This window comes from Brienomyrus brachyistius, chromosome 5, assembly GCF_023856365.1.
Source record: "Brienomyrus brachyistius isolate T26 chromosome 5, BBRACH_0.4, whole genome shotgun sequence".
Lineage (NCBI taxonomy): Eukaryota > Metazoa > Chordata > Actinopteri > Osteoglossiformes > Mormyridae > Brienomyrus > Brienomyrus brachyistius.
Genome location: NC_064537.1, coordinates 34,122,168 through 34,140,920, shown reverse-complemented (window position 1 = coordinate 34,140,920; position 18,753 = coordinate 34,122,168). Strand labels below are relative to the sequence as shown.

Below are 18,753 nucleotides of genomic sequence, written 5' to 3'. Positions count from 1 at the left end.
CTATACGTATTTTCTGCTGGATCTCCACCATGGATCATTGCTTGTTGGATGTGAGGGCCCGCATTATTCTTCAGGAGCTGTATTAACACTTCCTGATCGCGGTGCGCTTCCTCCATCCCCGAGTGTTCTTTAAAGGACACCCACATGCGCTCAGCATAAGTTTCAAATGGCTCTTTAGTAGCCTGCTTAATGTCCAATATTTTATGCCACGCTGCGTGTGCGGGTCCCCTCAGGTGAAGCAGTGCGTCCCTGAGTCGGCTAAACACATCTTCCTCAACATCCCCATTCTGTTTTATTATAATATCCCCTGACTTTAACTCAGTGGTCAATTTGGGCCGCAGCTCTTCGGGGATTGTAAGCAAGACTATTTGCCATACATCCCTGGCTTCCAGATTGTACACTGAAGCCTGTAACATGAGTTTGTCCCAGTATGGTTGAAACGGGCCTTGTCTGGGCATCATGCCGACTACCTCCCTGTGTCTTGCACACTCGTCACATGTTAAGGGACGACTGATCACCGTAACATCGTTGTCTGCATCCGTCATTGTTTTGAGAACCGCTACTCTGACGGATTTTCGGGGAAGCGTGCCTGTCCCTATCCGGGTCCTTATGGGACTCCGACTTTTTGGCTCTCCCGGTCTATGGGGCCGATAATGAGCATCACTAGAGGGACTTGGAGATCTCACTGGATTCCCCCTTTGACTGGCAATCCCCATAGAAGTTCGGCTACGAACTTCTTCCACAGACATATCACGAGTTTTATTAGTTAATGCAGCCAAGTCCTCATCCTCACTATCGTCATGTGGGTTGGAGTCTCTAGACTCGGTTGCTGCCTGCCGAATGGCGGCTACTGGGAACCCGGCATTCCCGCAATAATCCTCTAATGCGGATGTATAATTATGCTTCCGCCGGAGTTTATCTTCCAACTTATCTATTTGGGTTTCCCATATTTCACCTTGACGTGCCCAGCCCTGCTTTTCATATGCAAAGCTATCAACCTGTGCACGGAGTCTTTTTAACTCCTCTGATCGTGAAGTTTCTAAGCTGCGTATCACCTCTAAAGTCCGCTCTTTCTCTGCTAATGCAGCAAGATCATTACGGCGGAGCAAATACACAATTGCAGCAGGAAGGTCTCGATATTTAGACTTGGATCCCAGCTTCCGCCCTTCGCTATTATACCAATATAAGATTTGGCTGTTATCCCAACTCAGCCCTAAGCCTTTACCATGCAGGCGAACCAGAGTATCTTTAAGACACACTGCAAGTGCTCCCATCAGCTCCTCATCAGCCTCTCCACTAACATATCCCTGCTTATCCATGTTTAATTACTTACTTTTCTCCACCACCTGATTTCTACTGTCTCCACTCTATTCCTGTTTTACACTACCTGTCGCTCACTTGCCCTCAACTCTTCACCTATAAACAAAAACCACTTTACTCACCAAACCTGCAGAGAGAGAAGGGATGCACCAAACCTCATCTTCTATCCTTCGGGGGCTGTCTTGGGGACGCTTGAAAGCGGCGCTAGAAGGACGTCACTCGCCTGGCTGCTCCAGCTCTCACGGGATCACGTCGCTCGTCTGGCTGGTTCAGCTCTCGTGAGATCACGTCGGGGTCACCAAATTGTAGGGAGCCGCCCACTGGCCCAATGGCGGAATCCAATGGCGCAGCCGAAGGCTGTGAATGCGTGTTGGTCCTTCCAAGCGCTCCTGGGAATTACTTACCCTTTTTAATATACAAAATATTCTTTTAGACACATATCTGACTCCATTTTATTAATAACCTTATTTAAATATATTGTAGTCATGACGTTTATGTTGTTTGGATTACTTCGAGACTCTCCTTTAGATTACCAACTCTAGTTTACCCCTGATGAAGGAGCCCGCCAGATTTGCCTCGGCCGACAGGGCGATCCGTGGGCTTGTTCCACAGGGTTTGTCTTAGAGGTACGGAAACCGCCACCATTTAAGACAATATCAGCCTCTGATTATTCGGGTCCCTCGACCTATATAATTCCCCAAAGGCTCAGTGTCTGCCAATTACTGAGCATGTGGGTGCCTCGGAGATTAAGTCGATGTTTACCCGAACCACATGTACGTCCACCTCAGAGGCTCAGCCGGGGGCAGCCCATATCATAACATGTGTCAACCTCAGCGGCTGTGACGGCGCACCTTTTGTTGCGGTAGTTTGTACGAGGCTTTACTTTGGGCTCGTCTCAGGGACTCCGCCGATGCCGCCCATTGTCTTACCATGTGAGCGTCTCAGGGACTATGCCCGGTGCCTAGGAACATAGTGTGTACGCCCCTCAGAGGGTAGACCGGTACCTTTCATCAGCATGTGTTGACCTCAGAGGTTAAGTCGGCCCGTAACTGAGCGTGTGCGAACTCCAGAGGTGCGGTTCTGGTACCCACCTAACTTAACTTGGGCAGTCGAGTTTGGGACCCGGATAAAAGGTATTTAACTCAGAGGCTGCAAGATAGTATTTACCACTTTAGTCCTAATCAGGATCGAAGCCCAATCTGGAAAGTTTATAAAGAAGTTAGCAAATCAGACAGTCATGAAGTAATCAAGACAACATTTATTAAACATATTACAATATCCAATCATTGACATGTGGCCACACATACTTGTAAATACATTTTGACAAATACAATATAAAACCATCACATACCTCAGCTGAGAGTGCACAAAGTTCTGCGGAAAGTATCTGACTACAGATGGACTTTCGCCCAGTTCTCTGCGGGAGCTCTGATTACAGAGTGACTCCCCGACCTCTTCTGAGGCCCTTCCTTAAGTATCCCAACCAGGTGATGGCATGTCTCTGAAGATTGACCAATTTCGGTCAATAGTTAATTTTAGGGCCATTGCTGGCCTTGGTTCTCAAGTCCCCAGCCAATCAGATCACTTTAGGGGGAGGTTATAATTCCCTTGTTCTAACCATGTGGGAGGCTTTCACATTTTTGTAGATTTAGCCGAATTATCTATATTTCCCTTGGGGAAAGTTCTACTGCCTTAACTCTGAGAGTGTAATACTCCTCGTCTCATGCCTATTCAAACGAGACCAAACATGCGTGTATTTGTCCCTAACATCTATGTGTGGTGAGTTATCCTATTTCTAGTGGAAAAGGTGTCTGTGTCTGGGGACTGACAGCTGTTGTTCTGTGGATTGACTGCGGAACTCCGGCCACTCCAGGGGGTGAAAGGTCTTGCTTTTTCTGTATTGCTCCAGTTATTCTCAGGAGCCGGCAGGGCTTTGCATTCCTTAAAAGGGGTGTTTTGAAGAGTTGAGTCCAGTCTTGCCTGGGTCAGCGGAGCTCTGAAATAGACTGCTGCAGGCTGGTCAGATTTGGGGCCTGCAAGACCTATAGTTTTATGTCCTTACATCTTGAGGCATAGAAGCCCATGACCCTCCGAGACGTGAACATGAAGAGTCCCGCCGTCAACAAAACATCAGCGTGACTCGTTCTGCCTTCTTGAGAGAGGCCGCATAGGACCTGCTGAATGTGCTGTGTTCTCCCATGCAGGTGGAACGTCTGTGTTGTCGTGCAGCTGACTTGAAAATGCCCTGTTGCTCGTTTTAGTGGCCAGGAGTGAAAAACTGAAGAGTGAGAAGTAAGCTGAGGGCACAACTATGCTGGGAGGACATCGGTTAGGTCACAAAATCAGAAGCTAACCAAAAGGGTCACAATGGGAAGTGGAGGGAAAGATAAAAAAAAAAAAAGAATCCCAAGCAGACGCCCCTGGAGTTCCCTGACCGGGAATCGAACCCGGGCCGTGGCGGTGAGAGCGCCAAATCCTGACCGCTAGACCACCAGGGACCCCCCACAGTAGTGCTTTGCGCTCTGTCATACAGAAATACTCACAAGTGCCCCTTCAGGTCAGACCTGGCTAGGCATTTTGTCTTCACGGCACATTTCGCCAAAGTGCTCTGTAGCACTCTTATTCCTCACACACCGACCCAATGTGTGACGTTCCACAAAGTGTCAGTTTTCGCTGTCTGAATAGTTCTACATTTGGCTCAGAATCCAAACAGCATGTGAGAAATAAAATTATGCAAAGAAAAGATGCAACCAAGTGCCTTGATTTTGATGTTCAATGATCACAACGTAGATGCTTCTTAGCGGTTGTCCGAAGCAGAGACCTTGCAGAATTTGAGTGTGAAATCATTGATCCTTCTGAAATGCAACGATACCTTACCAATCCAATTATGATAGTGAGAAGAGTCTTGTTAACTGATGGGCTATGAAAACAGCGGTTGCTTTGTGTTTCTGAATCTTGTGTAGTACGAGGAAGAGATTTTATACCGGGGTCAAGTCAGTTTCCATGTGCTTGATTAAAGTCGTCTGAAGAAAGAACTGATGCTAGCAAGTGGACATGATGGCATTACAAAGGAGGCCAGCTGCTGGTATTTCATCAGCCACTGACAATTATCAGATTAAATAAAATTTCCTTTGGTTGAGGAAGGTGCTGAATGTGAGTTGTTTCCATAGTGTAGTGGTTATCACGTTCGCCTCACACGCAAAAGGTCCTCGGTTCGAAACCGAGTGGAAACATGCCTGCCTATCACTTTTGGCCCAAGCTTCAAAACCAAGACACCGGTGAAACCAAGTTGCCATTATTCCGTAGTTTCACACACCGAGCTAATGCGTGACATTCCACAAAGTCTGAGTTTTCGCTGTCTGAATAGCTCTACATTTGGCTCATAATTCAACCAGCATGTGAGAAGTAAAATTATGCCAAAGAAAAGATGCAACCAAGCGGCTTGATTTTTTATGTTCAACGATTACGACATAGATGCCTCTTAGCGGTTGTCCGGAGCAGAGACCTTGCAAGGAGACAGCGAGAGCAAGAGCACAGCGCCTTGATTTTGATGTTCAATGATCACGACGTAGATGCCTCTTAGCGGTTGTCCGGAGCAGAGACTTTGCAAGGAGACGGCGAGAGCAAGAGCACCGCTGTGCTTTATGGGGTTCAGAGTCAGAAGGCATTTCTCAGAGAAGAACCAGATCAGAAAGTTGCCGGTCCTGAGGTCTCGCGTCTGTGTCTTGGCCCGGCTAGCTCAGTCGGTAGAGCATGAGACTCTTAATCTCAAAGTCGTGGGTTGGAGCCCCACGCTGGGTGCTGTCTTCTTGAGGCATAGAAGCCCATGACCCTCCGAGACGTGAACATGAAGAGTCCCGCCGTCAACAAAACATCAGCGTGACTCGTTCTGCCTTCTTGTGAGAGGCCGCATAGGACCTGCTGAATGTGCTGTGTTCTCCCATGCAGGTGGAACGTCTGTGTTGTCGTGCAGCTGACTTGAAAATGCCCTGTTGCTCGTTTTAGTGGCCAGGAGTGAAAAACTGAAGAGTGAGAAGTAAGCTGAGGGCACAACTATGCTGGGAGGACATCGGTTAGGTCACAAAAGTCAGAAGCTAACCAAAAGGGTCACAATGGGAAGTGGAGGGAAAGATAAAAAAAAAAAAAAAAAAAAAGAATCCCAAGCAGATGCCCCTGGAGTTCCCTGACCGGGAATCGAACGCGGGCCGTGGCGGTGAGAGCGCCAAATCCTGACCGCTAGACCACCAGGGACCCCCCACAGTAGTGCTTTGCGCTCTGTCATACAGAAATACTCACAAGTGCCCCTTCAGGTCAGACCTGGCTAGGCATTTTGTCTTCACGGCACATTTCGCCAAAGTGCTCTGTAGCACTCTTATTCCTCACACACCGACCCAATGTGTGACGTTCCACAAAGTGTCAGTTTTCGCTGTCTGAATAGTTCTACATTTGGCTCAGAATCCAAACAGCATGTGAGAAATAAAATTATGCAAAGAAAAGATGCAACCAAGTGCCTTGATTTTGATGTTCAATGATCACAACGTAGATGCTTCTTAGCGGTTGTCCGAAGCAGAGACCTTGCAGAATTTGAGTGTGAAATCATTGATCCTTCTGAAATGCAACGATACCTTACCAATCCAATTATGATAGTGAGAAGAGTCTTGTTAACTGATGGGCTATGAAAACAGCGGTTGCTTTGTGTTTCTGAATCTTGTGTAGTACGAGGAAGAGATTTTATACCGGGGTCAAGTCAGTTTCCATGTGCTTGATTAAAGTCGTCTGAAGAAAGAACTGATGCTAGCAAGTGGACATGATGGCATTACAAAGGAGGCCAGCTGCTGGTATTTCATCAGCCACTGACAATTATCAGATTAAATAAAATTTCCTTTGGTTGAGGAAGGTGCTGAATGTGAGTTGTTTCCATAGTGTAGTGGTTATCACGTTCGCCTCACACGCGAAAGGTCCTCGGTTCGAAACCGAGTGGAAACATGCCTGCCTATCGCTTTTGGCCCAAGCTTCAAAACCAAGACACCGGTGAAACCAAGTTGCCATTATTCCGTAGTTTCACACACCGAGCAAATGCGTGACATTCCACAAAGTCTGAGTTTTCGCTGTCTGAATAGCTCTACATTTGGCTCATAATTCAACCAGCATGTGAGAAGTAAAATTATGCCAAAGAAAAGATGCAACCAAGCGGCTTGATTTTCATGTTCAACGATTACGACATAGATGCCTCTTAGCGGTTGTCCGGAGCAGAGACCTTGCAAGGAGACAGCGAGAGCAAGAGCACAGCGCCTTGATTTTGATGTTCAATGATCACGACGTAGATGCCTCTTAGCGGTTGTCCGGAGCAGAGACTTTGCAAGGAGACGGCGAGAGCAAGAGCACCGCTGTGCTTTATGGGGTTCAGAGTCAGAAGGCATTTCTCAGAGAAGAACCAGATCAGAAAGTTGCCGGTCCTGAGGTCTCGCGTCTGTGTCTTGGCCCGGCTAGCTCAGTCGGTAGAGCATGAGACTCTTAATCTCAGAGTCGTGGGTTGGAGCCCCACGCTGGGTGCTGTCTTCTTGAGACATAGAAGCCCATGACCCTCCGAGACGTGAACATGAAGAGTCCCGCCGTCAACAAAACATCAGCGTGACTCGTTCTGCCTTCTTGTGAGAGGCCGCATAGGACCTGCTGAATGTGCTGTGTTCTCCCATGCAGGTGGAACGTCTGTGTTGTCGTGCAGCTGACTTGAAAATGCCCTGTTGCTCGTTTTAGTGGCCAGGAGTGAAAAACTGAAGAGTGAGAAGTAAGCTGAGGGCACAACTATGCTGGGAGGACATCGGTTAGGTCACAAAAGTCAGAAGCTAACCAAAAGGGTCACAATGGGAAGTGGAGGGAAAGACAAAAAAAAAAAAAAAAAAATAATCCCAAGCAGACGCCCCTGGAGTTCCCTGACCAGGAATCGAACCCGGGCTGTGGCGGTGAGAGCGCCAAATCCTGACCGCTAGACCACCAGGGACCCCCCACAGTAGTGCTTTGCGCTCTGTCATACAGAAATACTCACAAGTGCCCCTTCAGGTCAGACCTGGCTAGGCATTTTGTCTTCACGGCACATTTCGCCAAAGTGCTCTGTAGCACTCTTATTCCTCACACACCGACCCAATGTGTGACGTTCCACAAAGTGTCAGTTTTCGCTGTCTGAATAGTTCTACATTTGGCTCAGAATCCAAACAGCACGTGAGAAATAAAATTATGCAAAGAAAAGATGCAACCAAGTGCCTTGATTTTGATGTTCAATGATCACAACGTAGATGCTTCTTAGCGGTTGTCCGAAGCAGAGACCTTGCAGAATTTGAGTGTGAAATCATTGATCCTTCTGAAATGCAACGATACCTTACAAATCCAATTATGATAGTGAGAAGAGTCTTGTTAACTGATGGGCTATGAAAACAGCGGTTGCTTTGTGTTTCTGAATCTTGTGTAGTACGAGGAAGAGATTTTATACCGGGGTCAAGTCAGTTTCCATGTGCTTGATTAAAGTCGTCTGAAGAAAGAACTGATGCTAGCAAGTGGACATGATGGCATTACAAAGGAGGCCAGCTGCTGGTATTTCATCAGCCACTGACAATTATCAGATTAAATAAAATTTCCTTTGGTTGAGGAAGGTGCTGAATGTGAGTTGTTTCCATAGTGTAGTGGTTATCACGTTCGCCTCACACGCGAAAGGTCCTCGGTTCGAAACCGAGTGGAAACATGCCTGCCTATCGCTTTTGGCCCAAGCTTCAAAACCAAGACACCGGTGAAACCAAGTTGCCATTATTCCGTAGTTTCACACACCGAGCTAATGCGTGACATTCCACAAAGTCTGAGTTTTCGCTGTCTGAATAGCTCTACATTTGGCTCATAATTCAACCAGCATGTGAGAAGTAAAATTATGCCAAAGAAAAGATGCAACCAAGCGGCTTGATTTTCATGTTCAACGATTACGACATAGATGCCTCTTAGCGGTTGTCCGGAGCATAGACCTTGCAAGGAGACAGCGAGAGCAAGAGCACAGCGCCTTGATTTTGATGTTCAATGATCACGACGTAGATGCCTCTTAGCGGTTGTCCGGAGCAGAGACTTTGCAAGGAGACGGCGAGAGCAAGAGCACCGCTGTGCTTTATGGGGTTCAGAGTCAGAAGGCATTTCTCAGAGAAGAACCAGATCAGAAAGTTGCCGGTCCTGAGGTCTCGCGTCTGTGTCTTGGCCCGGCTAGCTCAGTCGGTAGAGCATGAGACTCTTAATCTCAGAGTCGTGGGTTGGAGCCCCACGCTGGGTGCTGTCTTCTTTGTAGGGAGCCGCCCACTGGCCCAATGGCGGAATCCAATGGCGCAGCCGAAGGCTGTGAATGCGTGTTGGTCCTTCCAAGCGCTCCTGGGAATTACTTACCCTTTTTAATATACAAAATATTCTTTTAGACACATATCTGACTCCATTTTATTAATAACCTTATTTAAATATATTGTAGTCATGACGTTTATGTTGTTTGGATTACTTCGAGACTCTCCTTTAGATTACCAACTCTAGTTTACCCCTGATGAAGGAGCCCGCCAGATTTGCCTCGGCCGACAGGGCGATCCGTGGGCTTGTTCCACAGGGTTTGTCTTAGAGGTACGGAAACCGCCACCATTTAAGACAATATCAGCCTCTGATTATTCGGGTCCCTCGACCTATATAATTCCCCAAAGGCTCAGTGTCTGCCAATTACTGAGCATGTGGGTGCCTCGGAGATTAAGTCGATGTTTACCCGAACCACATGTACGTCCACCTCAGAGGCTCAGCCGGGGGCAGCCCATATCATAACATGTGTCAACCTCAGCGGCTGTGACGGCGCACCTTTTGTTGCGGTAGTTTGTACGAGGCTTTACTTTGGGCTCGTCTCAGGGACTCCGCCGATGCCGCCCATTGTCTTACCATGTGAGCGTCTCAGGGACTATGCCCGGTGCCTAGGAACATAGTGTGTACGCCCCTCAGAGGGTAGACCGGTACCTTTCATCAGCATGTGTTGACCTCAGAGGTTAAGTCGGCCCGTAACTGAGCGTGTGCGAACTCCAGAGGTGCGGTTCTGGTACCCACCTAACTTAACTTGGGCAGTCGAGTTTGGGACCCGGATAAAAGGTATTTAACTCAGAGGCTGCAAGATAGTATTTACCACTTTAGTCCTAATCAGGATCGAAGCCCAATCTGGAAAGTTTATAAAGAAGTTAGCAAATCAGACAGTCATGAAGTAATCAAGACAACATTTATTAAACATATTACAATATCCAATCATTGACATGTGGCCACACATACTTGTAAATACATTTTGACAAATACAATATAAAACCATCACATACCTCAGCTGAGAGTGCACAAAGTTCTGCGGAAAGTATCTGACTACAGATGGACTTTCGCCCAGTTCTCTGCGGGAGCTCTGATTACAGAGTGACTCCCCGACCTCTTCTGAGGCCCTTCCTTAAGTATCCCAACCAGGTGATGGCATGTCTCTGAAGATTGACCAATTTCGGTCAATAGTTAATTTTAGGGCCATTGCTGGCCTTGGTTCTCAAGTCCCCAGCCAATCAGATCACTTTAGGGGGAGGTTATAATTCCCTTGTTCTACCATGTGGGAGGCTTTCACATTTTTGTAGATTTAGCCGAATTATCTATATTTCCCTTGGGGAAAGTTCTACTGCCTTAACTCTGAGAGTGTAATACTCCTCGTCTCATGCCTATTCAAACGAGACCAAACATGCGTGTATTTGTCCCTAACATCTATGTGTGGTGAGTTATCCTATTTCTAGTGGAAAAGGTGTCTGTGTCTGGGGACTGACAGCTGTTGTTCTGTGGATTGACTGCGGAACTCCGGCCACTCCAGGGGGTGAAAGGTCTTGCTTTTTCTGTATTGCTCCAGTTATTCTCAGGAGCCGGCAGGGCTTTGCATTCCTTAAAAGGGGTGTTTTGAAGAGTTGAGTCCAGTCTTGCCTGGGTCAGCGGAGCTCTGAAATAGACTGCTGCAGGCTGGTCAGATTTGGGGCCTGCAAGACCTATAGTTTTATGTCCTTACATCTTGAGGCATAGAAGCCCATGACCCTCCGAGACGTGAACATGAAGAGTCCCGCCGTCAACAAAACATCAGCGTGACTCGTTCTGCCTTCTTGTGAGAGGCCGCATAGGACCTGCTGAATGTGCTGTGTTCTCCCATGCAGGTGGAACGTCTGTGTTGTCGTGCAGCTGACTTGAAAATGCCCTGTTGCTCGTTTTAGTGGCCAGGAGTGAAAAACTGAAGAATGAGAAGTAAGCTGAGGGCACAACTATGCTGGGAGGACATCGGTTAGGTCACAAAAGTCAGAAGCTAACCAAAAGGGTCACAATGGGAAGTGGAGGGAAAGACAAAAAAAAAAAAAAAAAAAAGAATCCCAAGCAGACGCCCCTGGAGTTCCCTGACCGGGAATCGAACCCGGGCCGTGGCGGTGAGAGCGCCAAATCCTGACCGCTAGACCACCAGGGACCCCCCACAGTAGTGCTTTGCGCTCTGTCATACAGAAATACTCACAAGTGCCCCTTCAGGTCAGACCTGGCTAGGCATTTTGTCTTCACGGCACATTTCGCCAAAGTGCTCTGTAGCACTCTTATTCCTCACACACCGACCCAATGTGTGACGTTCCACAAAGTGTCAGTTTTCGCTGTCTGAATAGTTCTACATTTGGCTCAGAATCCAAACAGCATGTGAGAAATAAAATTATGCAAAGAAAAGATGCAACCAAGTGCCTTGATTTTGATGTTCAATGATCACAACGTAGATGCTTCTTAGCGGTTGTCCGAAGCAGAGACCTTGCAGAATTTGAGTGTGAAATCATTGATCCTTCTGAAATGCAACGATACCTTACCAATCCAATTATGATAGTGAGAAGAGTCTTGTTAACTGATGGGCTATGAAAACAGCGGTTGCTTTGTGTTTCTGAATCTTGTGTAGTACGAGGAAGAGATTTTATACCGGGGTCAAGTCAGTTTCCATGTGCTTGATTAAAGTCGTCTGAAGAAAGAACTGATGCTAGCAAGTGGACATGATGGCATTACAAAGGAGGCCAGCTGCTGGTATTTCATCAGCCACTGACAATTATCAGATTAAATAAAATTTCCTTTGGTTGAGGAAGGTGCTGAATGTGAGTTGTTTCCATAGTGTAGTGGTTATCACGTTCGCCTCACACGCAAAAGGTCCTCGGTTCGAAACCGAGTGGAAACATGCCTGCCTATCGCTTTTGGCCCAAGCTTCAAAACCAAGACACCGGTGAAACCAAGTTGCCATTATTCCGTAGTTTCACACACCGAGCTAATGCGTGACATTCCACAAAGTCTGAGTTTTCGCTGTCTGAATAGCTCTACATTTGGCTCATAATTCAACCAGCATGTGAGAAGTAAAATTATGCCAAAGAAAAGATGCAACCAAGCGGCTTGATTTTTTATGTTCAACGATTACGACATAGATGCCTCTTAGCGGTTGTCCGGAGCAGAGACCTTGCAAGGAGACAGCGAGAGCAAGAGCACAGCGCCTTGATTTTGATGTTCAATGATCACGACGTAGATGCCTCTTAGCGGTTGTCCGGAGCAGAGACTTTGCAAGGAGACGGCGAGAGCAAGAGCACCGCTGTGCTTTATGGGGTTCAGAGTCAGAAGGCATTTCTCAGAGAAGAACCAGATCAGAAAGTTGCCGGTCCTGAGGTCTCGCGTCTGTGTCTTGGCCCGGCTAGCTCAGTCGGTAGAGCATGAGACTCTTAATCTCAGAGTCGTGGGTTGGAGCCCCACGCTGGGTGCTGTCTTCTTGAGGCATAGAAGCCCATGACCCTCCGAGACGTGAACATGAAGAGTCCCGCCGTCAACAAAACATCAGCGTGACTCGTTCTGCCTTCTTGAGAGAGGCCGCATAGGACCTGCTGAATGTGCTGTGTTCTCCCATGCAGGTGGAACGTCTGTGTTGTCGTGCAGCTGACTTGAAAATGCCCTGTTGCTCGTTTTAGTGGCCAGGAGTGAAAAACTGAAGAGTGAGAAGTAAGCTGAGGGCACAACTATGCTGGGAGGACATCGGTTAGGTCACAAAATCAGAAGCTAACCAAAAGGGTCACAATGGGAAGTGGAGGGAAAGATAAAAAAAAAAAAAAAGAATCCCAAGCAGACGCCCCTGGAGTTCCCTGACCGGGAATCGAACCCGGGCCGTGGCGGTGAGAGCGCCAAATCCTGACCGCTAGACCACCAGGGACCCCCCACAGTAGTGCTTTGCGCTCTGTCATACAGAAATACTCACAAGTGCCCCTTCAGGTCAGACCTGGCTAGGCATTTTGTCTTCACGGCACATTTCGCCAAAGTGCTCTGTAGCACTCTTATTCCTCACACACCGACCCAATGTGTGACGTTCCACAAAGTGTCAGTTTTCGCTGTCTGAATAGTTCTACATTTGGCTCAGAATCCAAACAGCATGTGAGAAATAAAATTATGCAAAGAAAAGATGCAACCAAGTGCCTTGATTTTGATGTTCAATGATCACAACGTAGATGCTTCTTAGCGGTTGTCCGAAGCAGAGACCTTGCAGAATTTGAGTGTGAAATCATTGATCCTTCTGAAATGCAACGATACCTTACCAATCCAATTATGATAGTGAGAAGAGTCTTGTTAACTGATGGGCTATGAAAACAGCGGTTGCTTTGTGTTTCTGAATCTTGTGTAGTACGAGGAAGAGATTTTATACCGGGGTCAAGTCAGTTTCCATGTGCTTGATTAAAGTCGTCTGAAGAAAGAACTGATGCTAGCAAGTGGACATGATGGCATTACAAAGGAGGCCAGCTGCTGGTATTTCATCAGCCACTGACAATTATCAGATTAAATAAAATTTCCTTTGGTTGAGGAAGGTGCTGAATGTGAGTTGTTTCCATAGTGTAGTGGTTATCACGTTCGCCTCACACGCGAAAGGTCCTCGGTTCGAAACCGAGTGGAAACATGCCTGCCTATCGCTTTTGGCCCAAGCTTCAAAACCAAGACACCGGTGAAACCAAGTTGCCATTATTCCGTAGTTTCACACACCGAGCTAATGCGTGACATTCCACAAAGTCTGAGTTTTCGCTGTCTGAATAGCTCTACATTTGGCTCATAATTCAACCAGCATGTGAGAAGTAAAATTATGCCAAAGAAAAGATGCAACCAAGCGGCTTGATTTTCATGTTCAACGATTACGACATAGATGCCTCTTAGCGGTTGTCCGGAGCAGAGACCTTGCAAGGAGACAGCGAGAGCAAGAGCACAGCGCCTTGATTTTGATGTTCAATGATCACGACGTAGATGCCTCTTAGCGGTTGTCCGGAGCAGAGACTTTGCAAGGAGACGGCGAGAGCAAGAGCACCGCTGTGCTTTATGGGGTTCAGAGTCAGAAGGCATTTCTCAGAGAAGAACCAGATCAGAAAGTTGCCGGTCCTGAGGTCTCGCGTCTGTGTCTTGGCCCGGCTAGCTCAGTCGGTAGAGCATGAGACTCTTAATCTCAGAGTCGTGGGTTGGAGCCCCACGCTGGGTGCTGTCTTCTTGAGGCATAGAAGCCCATGACCCTCCGAGACGTGAACATGAAGAGTCCCGCCGTCAACAAAACATCAGCGTGACTCGTTCTGCCTTCTTGTGAGAGGCCGCATAGGACCTGCTGAATGTGCTGTGTTCTCCCATGCAGGTGGAACGTCTGTGTTGTCGTGCAGCTGACTTGAAAATGCCCTGTTGCTCGTTTTAGTGGCCAGGAGTGAAAAACTGAAGAGTGAGAAGTAAGCTGAGGGCACAACTATGCTGGGAGGACATCGGTTAGGTCACAAAAGTCAGAAGCTAACCAAAAGGGTCACAATGGGAAGTGGAGGGAAAGACAAAAAAAAAAAAAAAAAAAAGAATCCCAAGCAGACGCCCCTGGAGTTCCCTGACCAGGAATCGAACCCGGGCCGTGGCGGTGAGAGCGCCAAATCCTGACCGCTAGACCACCAGGGACCCCCCACAGTAGTGCTTTGCGCTCTGTCATACAGAAATACTCACAAGTGCCCCTTCAGGTCAGACCTGGCTAGGCATTTTGTCTTCACGGCACATTTCGCCAAAGTGCTCTGTAGCACTCTTATTCCTCACACACCGACCCAATGTGTGACGTTCCACAAAGTGTCAGTTTTCGCTGTCTGAATAGTTCTACATTTGGCTCAGAATCCAAACAGCATGTGAGAAATAAAATTATGCAAAGAAAAGATGCAACCAAGTGCCTTGATTTTGATGTTCAATGATCACAACGTAGATGCTTCTTAGCGGTTGTCCGAAGCAGAGACCTTGCAGAATTTGAGTGTGAAATCATTGATCCTTCTGAAATGCAACGATACCTTACCAATCCAATTATGATAGTGAGAAGAGTCTTGTTAACTGATGGGCTATGAAAACAGCGGTTGCTTTGTGTTTCTGAATCTTGTGTAGTACGAGGAAGAGATTTTATACCGGGGTCAAGTCAGTTTCCATGTGCTTGATTAAAGTCGTCTGAAGAAAGAACTGATGCTAGCAAGTGGACATGATGGCATTACAAAGGAGGCCAGCTGCTGGTATTTCATCAGCCACTGACAATTATCAGATTAAATAAAATTTCCTTTGGTTGAGGAAGGTGCTGAATGTGAGTTGTTTCCATAGTGTAGTGGTTATCACGTTCGCCTCACACGCGAAAGGTCCTCGGTTCGAAACCGAGTGGAAACATGCCTGCCTATCGCTTTTGGCCCAAGCTTCAAAACCAAGACACCGGTGAAACCAAGTTGCCATTATTCCGTAGTTTCACACACCGAGCTAATGCGTGACATTCCACAAAGTCTGAGTTTTCGCTGTCTGAATAGCTCTACATTTGGCTCATAATTCAACCAGCATGTGAGAAGTAAAATTATGCCAAAGAAAAGATGCAACCAAGCGGCTTGATTTTCATGTTCAACGATTACGACATAGATGCCTCTTAGCGGTTGTCCGGAGCATAGACCTTGCAAGGAGACAGCGAGAGCAAGAGCACAGCGCCTTGATTTTGATGTTCAATGATCACGACGTAGATGCCTCTTAGCGGTTGTCCGGAGCAGAGACTTTGCAAGGAGACGGCGAGAGCAAGAGCACCGCTGTGCTTTATGGGGTTCAGAGTCAGAAGGCATTTCTCAGAGAAGAACCAGATCAGAAAGTTGCCGGTCCTGAGGTCTCGCGTCTGTGTCTTGGCCCGGCTAGCTCAGTCGGTAGAGCATGAGACTCTTAATCTCAGAGTCGTGGGTTGGAGCCCCACGCTGGGTGCTGTCTTCTTGAGGCATAGAAGCCCATGACCCTCCGAGACGTGAACATGAAGAGTCCCGCCGTCAACAAAACATCAGCGTGACTCGTTCTGCCTTCTTGTGAGAGGCCGCATAGGACCTGCTGAATGTGCTGTGTTCTCCCATGCAGGTGGAACGTCTGTGTTGTCGTGCAGCTGACTTGAAAATGCCCTGTTGCTCGTTTTAGTGGCCAGGAGTGAAAAACTGAAGAATGAGAAGTAAGCTGAGGGCACAACTATGCTGGGAGGACATCGGTTAGGTCACAAAAGTCAGAAGCTAACCAAAAGGGTCACAATGGGAAGTGGAGGGAAAGACAAAAAAAAAAAAAAGAATCCCAAGCAGACGCCCCTGGAGTTCCCTGACCGGGAATCGAACCTGGGCCGTGGCGGTGAGAGCGCCAAATCCTGACCGCTAGACCACCAGGGACCCCCCACAGTAGTGCTTTGCGCTCTGTCATACAGAAATACTCACAAGTGCCCCTTCAGGTCAGACCTGGCTAGGCATTTTGTCTTCACGGCACATTTCGCCAAAGTGCTCTGTAGCACTCTTATTCCTCACACACCGACCCAATGTGTGACGTTCCACAAAGTGTCAGTTTTCGCTGTCTGAATAGTTCTACATTTGGCTCAGAATCCAAACAGCATGTGAGAAATAAAATTATGCAAAGAAAAGATGCAACCAAGTGCCTTGATTTTGATGTTCAATGATCACAACGTAGATGCTTCTTAGCGGTTGTCCGAAGCAGAGACCTTGCAGAATTTGAGTGTGAAATCATTGATCCTTCTGAAATGCAACGATACCTTACCAATCCAATTATGATAGTGAGAAGAGTCTTGTTAACTGATGGGCTATGAAAACAGCGGTTGCTTTGTGTTTCTGAATCTTGTGTAGTACGAGGAAGAGATTTTATACCGGGGTCAAGTCAGTTTCCATGTGCTTGATTAAAGTCGTCTGAAGAAAGAACTGATGCTAGCAAGTGGACATGATGGCATTACAAAGGAGGCCAGCTGCTGGTATTTCATCAGCCACTGACAATTATCAGATTAAATAAAATTTCCTTTGGTTGAGGAAGGTGCTGAATGTGAGTTGTTTCCATAGTGTAGTGGTTATCACGTTCGCCTCACACGCGAAAGGTCCTCGGTTCGAAACCGAGTGGAAACATGCCTGCCTATCGCTTTTGGCCCAAGCTTCAAAACCAAGACACCGGTGAAACCAAGTTGCCATTATTCCGTAGTTTCACACACCGAGCTAATGCGTGACATTCCACAAAGTCTGAGTTTTCGCTGTCTGAATAGCTCTACATTTGGCTCATAATTCAACCAGCATGTGAGTAGTAAAATTATGCCAAAGAAAAGATGCAACCAAGCGGCTTGATTTTCATGTTCAACGATTACGACATAGATGCCTCTTAGCGGTTGTCCGGAGCATAGACCTTGCAAGGAGACAGCGAGAGCAAGAGCACAGCGCCTTGATTTTGATGTTCAATGATCACGACGTAGATGCCTCTTAGCGGTTGTCCGGAGCAGAGACTTTGCAAGGAGACGGCGAGAGCAAGAGCACCGCTGTGCTTTATGGGGTTCAGAGTCAGAAGGCATTTCTCAGAGAAGAACCAGATCAGAAAGTTGCCGGTCCTGAGGTCTCGCGTCTGTGTCTTGGCCCGGCTAGCTCAGTCGGTAGAGCATGAGACTCTTAATCTCAGAGTCGTGGGTTGGAGCCCCACGCTGGGTGCTGTCTTCTTGAGGCATAGAAGCCCATGACCCTCCGAGACGTGAACATGAAGAGTCCCGCCGTCAACAAAACATCAGCGTGACTCGTTCTGCCTTCTTGTGAGAGGCCGCATAGGACCTGCTGAATGTGCTGTGTTCTCCCATGCAGGTGGAACGTCTGTGTTGTCGTGCAGCTGACTTGAAAATGCCCTGTTGCTCGTTTTAGTGGCCAGGAGTGAAAAACTGAAGAATGAGAAGTAAGCTGAGGGCACAACTATGCTGGGAGGACATCGGTTAGGTCACAAAAGTCAGAAGCTAACCAAAAGGGTCACAATGGGAAGTGGAGGGAAAGACAAAAAAAAAAAAAAGAATCCCAAGCAGACGCCCCTGGAGTTCCCTGACCGGGAATCGAACCCGGGCCGTGGCGGTGAGAGCGCCAAATCCTGACCGCTAGACCACCAGGGACCCCCCACAGTAGTGCTTTGCGCTCTGTCATACAGAAATACTCACAAGTGCCCCTTCAGGTCAAACCTGGCTAGGCATTTTGTCTTCACGGCACATTTCGCCAAAGTGCTCTGTAGCACTCTTATTCCTCACACACCGACCCAATGTGTGACGTTCCACAAAGTGTCAGTTTTCGCTGTCTGAATAGTTCTACATTTGGCTCAGAATCCAAACAGCATGTGAGAAATAAAATTATGCAAAGAAAAGATGCAACCAAGTGCCTTGATTTTGATGTTCAATGATCACAACGTAGATGCTTCTTAGCGGTTGTCCGAAGCAAAGACCTTGCAGAATTTGAGTGTGAAATCATTGATCCTTCTGAAATGCAACGATACCTTACCAATCCAATTATGATAGTGAGAAGAGTCTTGTTAACTGATGGGCTATGAAAACAGCGGTTGCTTTGTGTTTCTGAATCTTGTGTAGTACGAGGAAGAGATTTTATACCGGGGTCAAGTCAGTTTCCATGTGCTTGATTAAAGTCGTCTGAAGAAAGAACTGATGCTAGCAAGTGGACATGATGGCATTACAAAGGAGGCCAGCTGCTGGTATTTCATCAGCCACTGACAATTATCAGATTAAATAAAATTTCCTTTGGTTGAGGAAGGTGCTGAATGTGAGTTGTTTCCATAGTGTAGTGGTTATCACGTTCGCCTCACACGCGAAAGGTCCTCGGTTCGAAACCGAGTGGAAACATGCCTGCCTATCGCTTTTGGCCCAAGCTTCAAAACCAAGACACCGGTGAAACCAAGTTGCCATTATTCCGTAGTTTCACACACCGAGCTAATGCGTGACATTCCACAAAGTCTGAGTTTTCGCTGTCTGAATAGCTCTACATTTGGCTCATAATTCAACCAGCATGTGAGAAGTAAAATTATGCCAAAGAAAAGATG

The 18,753-nt window shown here is 47.3% G+C and overlaps 13 non-coding genes across 13 annotated transcripts; 9 read left to right on the top strand and 4 right to left on the bottom strand.

Moving 5' to 3' along the window:
* Positions 1–3,746: 3,746 nt before the first annotated feature.
* Positions 3,747–3,818, bottom strand: trnae-cuc (transfer RNA glutamic acid (anticodon CUC)). The gene has a single exon. It is a non-coding gene; the product is annotated as a tRNA-Glu (tRNA).
* A 662-nt stretch (positions 3,819–4,480) lies between these two features.
* On the top strand, positions 4,481–4,553 carry trnav-cac (transfer RNA valine (anticodon CAC)). Its single transcript has one exon. It is a non-coding gene; the product is annotated as a tRNA-Val (tRNA).
* Positions 4,554–5,048: 495 nt separating this feature from the next.
* Positions 5,049–5,121, top strand: trnak-cuu (transfer RNA lysine (anticodon CUU)). Its single transcript has one exon. It is a non-coding gene; the product is annotated as a tRNA-Lys (tRNA).
* Positions 5,122–6,233: 1,112 nt separating this feature from the next.
* Positions 6,234–6,306, top strand: trnav-cac (transfer RNA valine (anticodon CAC)). The gene has a single exon. It is a non-coding gene; the product is annotated as a tRNA-Val (tRNA).
* Positions 6,307–7,983: 1,677 nt separating this feature from the next.
* Positions 7,984–8,056, top strand: trnav-cac (transfer RNA valine (anticodon CAC)). The gene has a single exon. It is a non-coding gene; the product is annotated as a tRNA-Val (tRNA).
* Positions 8,057–10,762: 2,706 nt separating this feature from the next.
* trnae-cuc (transfer RNA glutamic acid (anticodon CUC)) lies at positions 10,763–10,834 on the bottom strand. Its single transcript has one exon. It is a non-coding gene; the product is annotated as a tRNA-Glu (tRNA).
* A 662-nt stretch (positions 10,835–11,496) lies between these two features.
* On the top strand, positions 11,497–11,569 carry trnav-cac (transfer RNA valine (anticodon CAC)). Its single transcript has one exon. It is a non-coding gene; the product is annotated as a tRNA-Val (tRNA).
* A 939-nt stretch (positions 11,570–12,508) lies between these two features.
* On the bottom strand, positions 12,509–12,580 carry trnae-cuc (transfer RNA glutamic acid (anticodon CUC)). Its single transcript has one exon. It is a non-coding gene; the product is annotated as a tRNA-Glu (tRNA).
* Positions 12,581–13,242: 662 nt separating this feature from the next.
* On the top strand, positions 13,243–13,315 carry trnav-cac (transfer RNA valine (anticodon CAC)). The gene has a single exon. It is a non-coding gene; the product is annotated as a tRNA-Val (tRNA).
* Positions 13,316–14,993: 1,678 nt separating this feature from the next.
* Positions 14,994–15,066, top strand: trnav-cac (transfer RNA valine (anticodon CAC)). Its single transcript has one exon. It is a non-coding gene; the product is annotated as a tRNA-Val (tRNA).
* A 1,672-nt stretch (positions 15,067–16,738) lies between these two features.
* On the top strand, positions 16,739–16,811 carry trnav-cac (transfer RNA valine (anticodon CAC)). The gene has a single exon. It is a non-coding gene; the product is annotated as a tRNA-Val (tRNA).
* Positions 16,812–17,749: 938 nt separating this feature from the next.
* trnae-cuc (transfer RNA glutamic acid (anticodon CUC)) lies at positions 17,750–17,821 on the bottom strand. The gene has a single exon. It is a non-coding gene; the product is annotated as a tRNA-Glu (tRNA).
* Positions 17,822–18,483: 662 nt separating this feature from the next.
* Positions 18,484–18,556, top strand: trnav-cac (transfer RNA valine (anticodon CAC)). Its single transcript has one exon. It is a non-coding gene; the product is annotated as a tRNA-Val (tRNA).
* Positions 18,557–18,753: the final 197 nt, after the last annotated feature.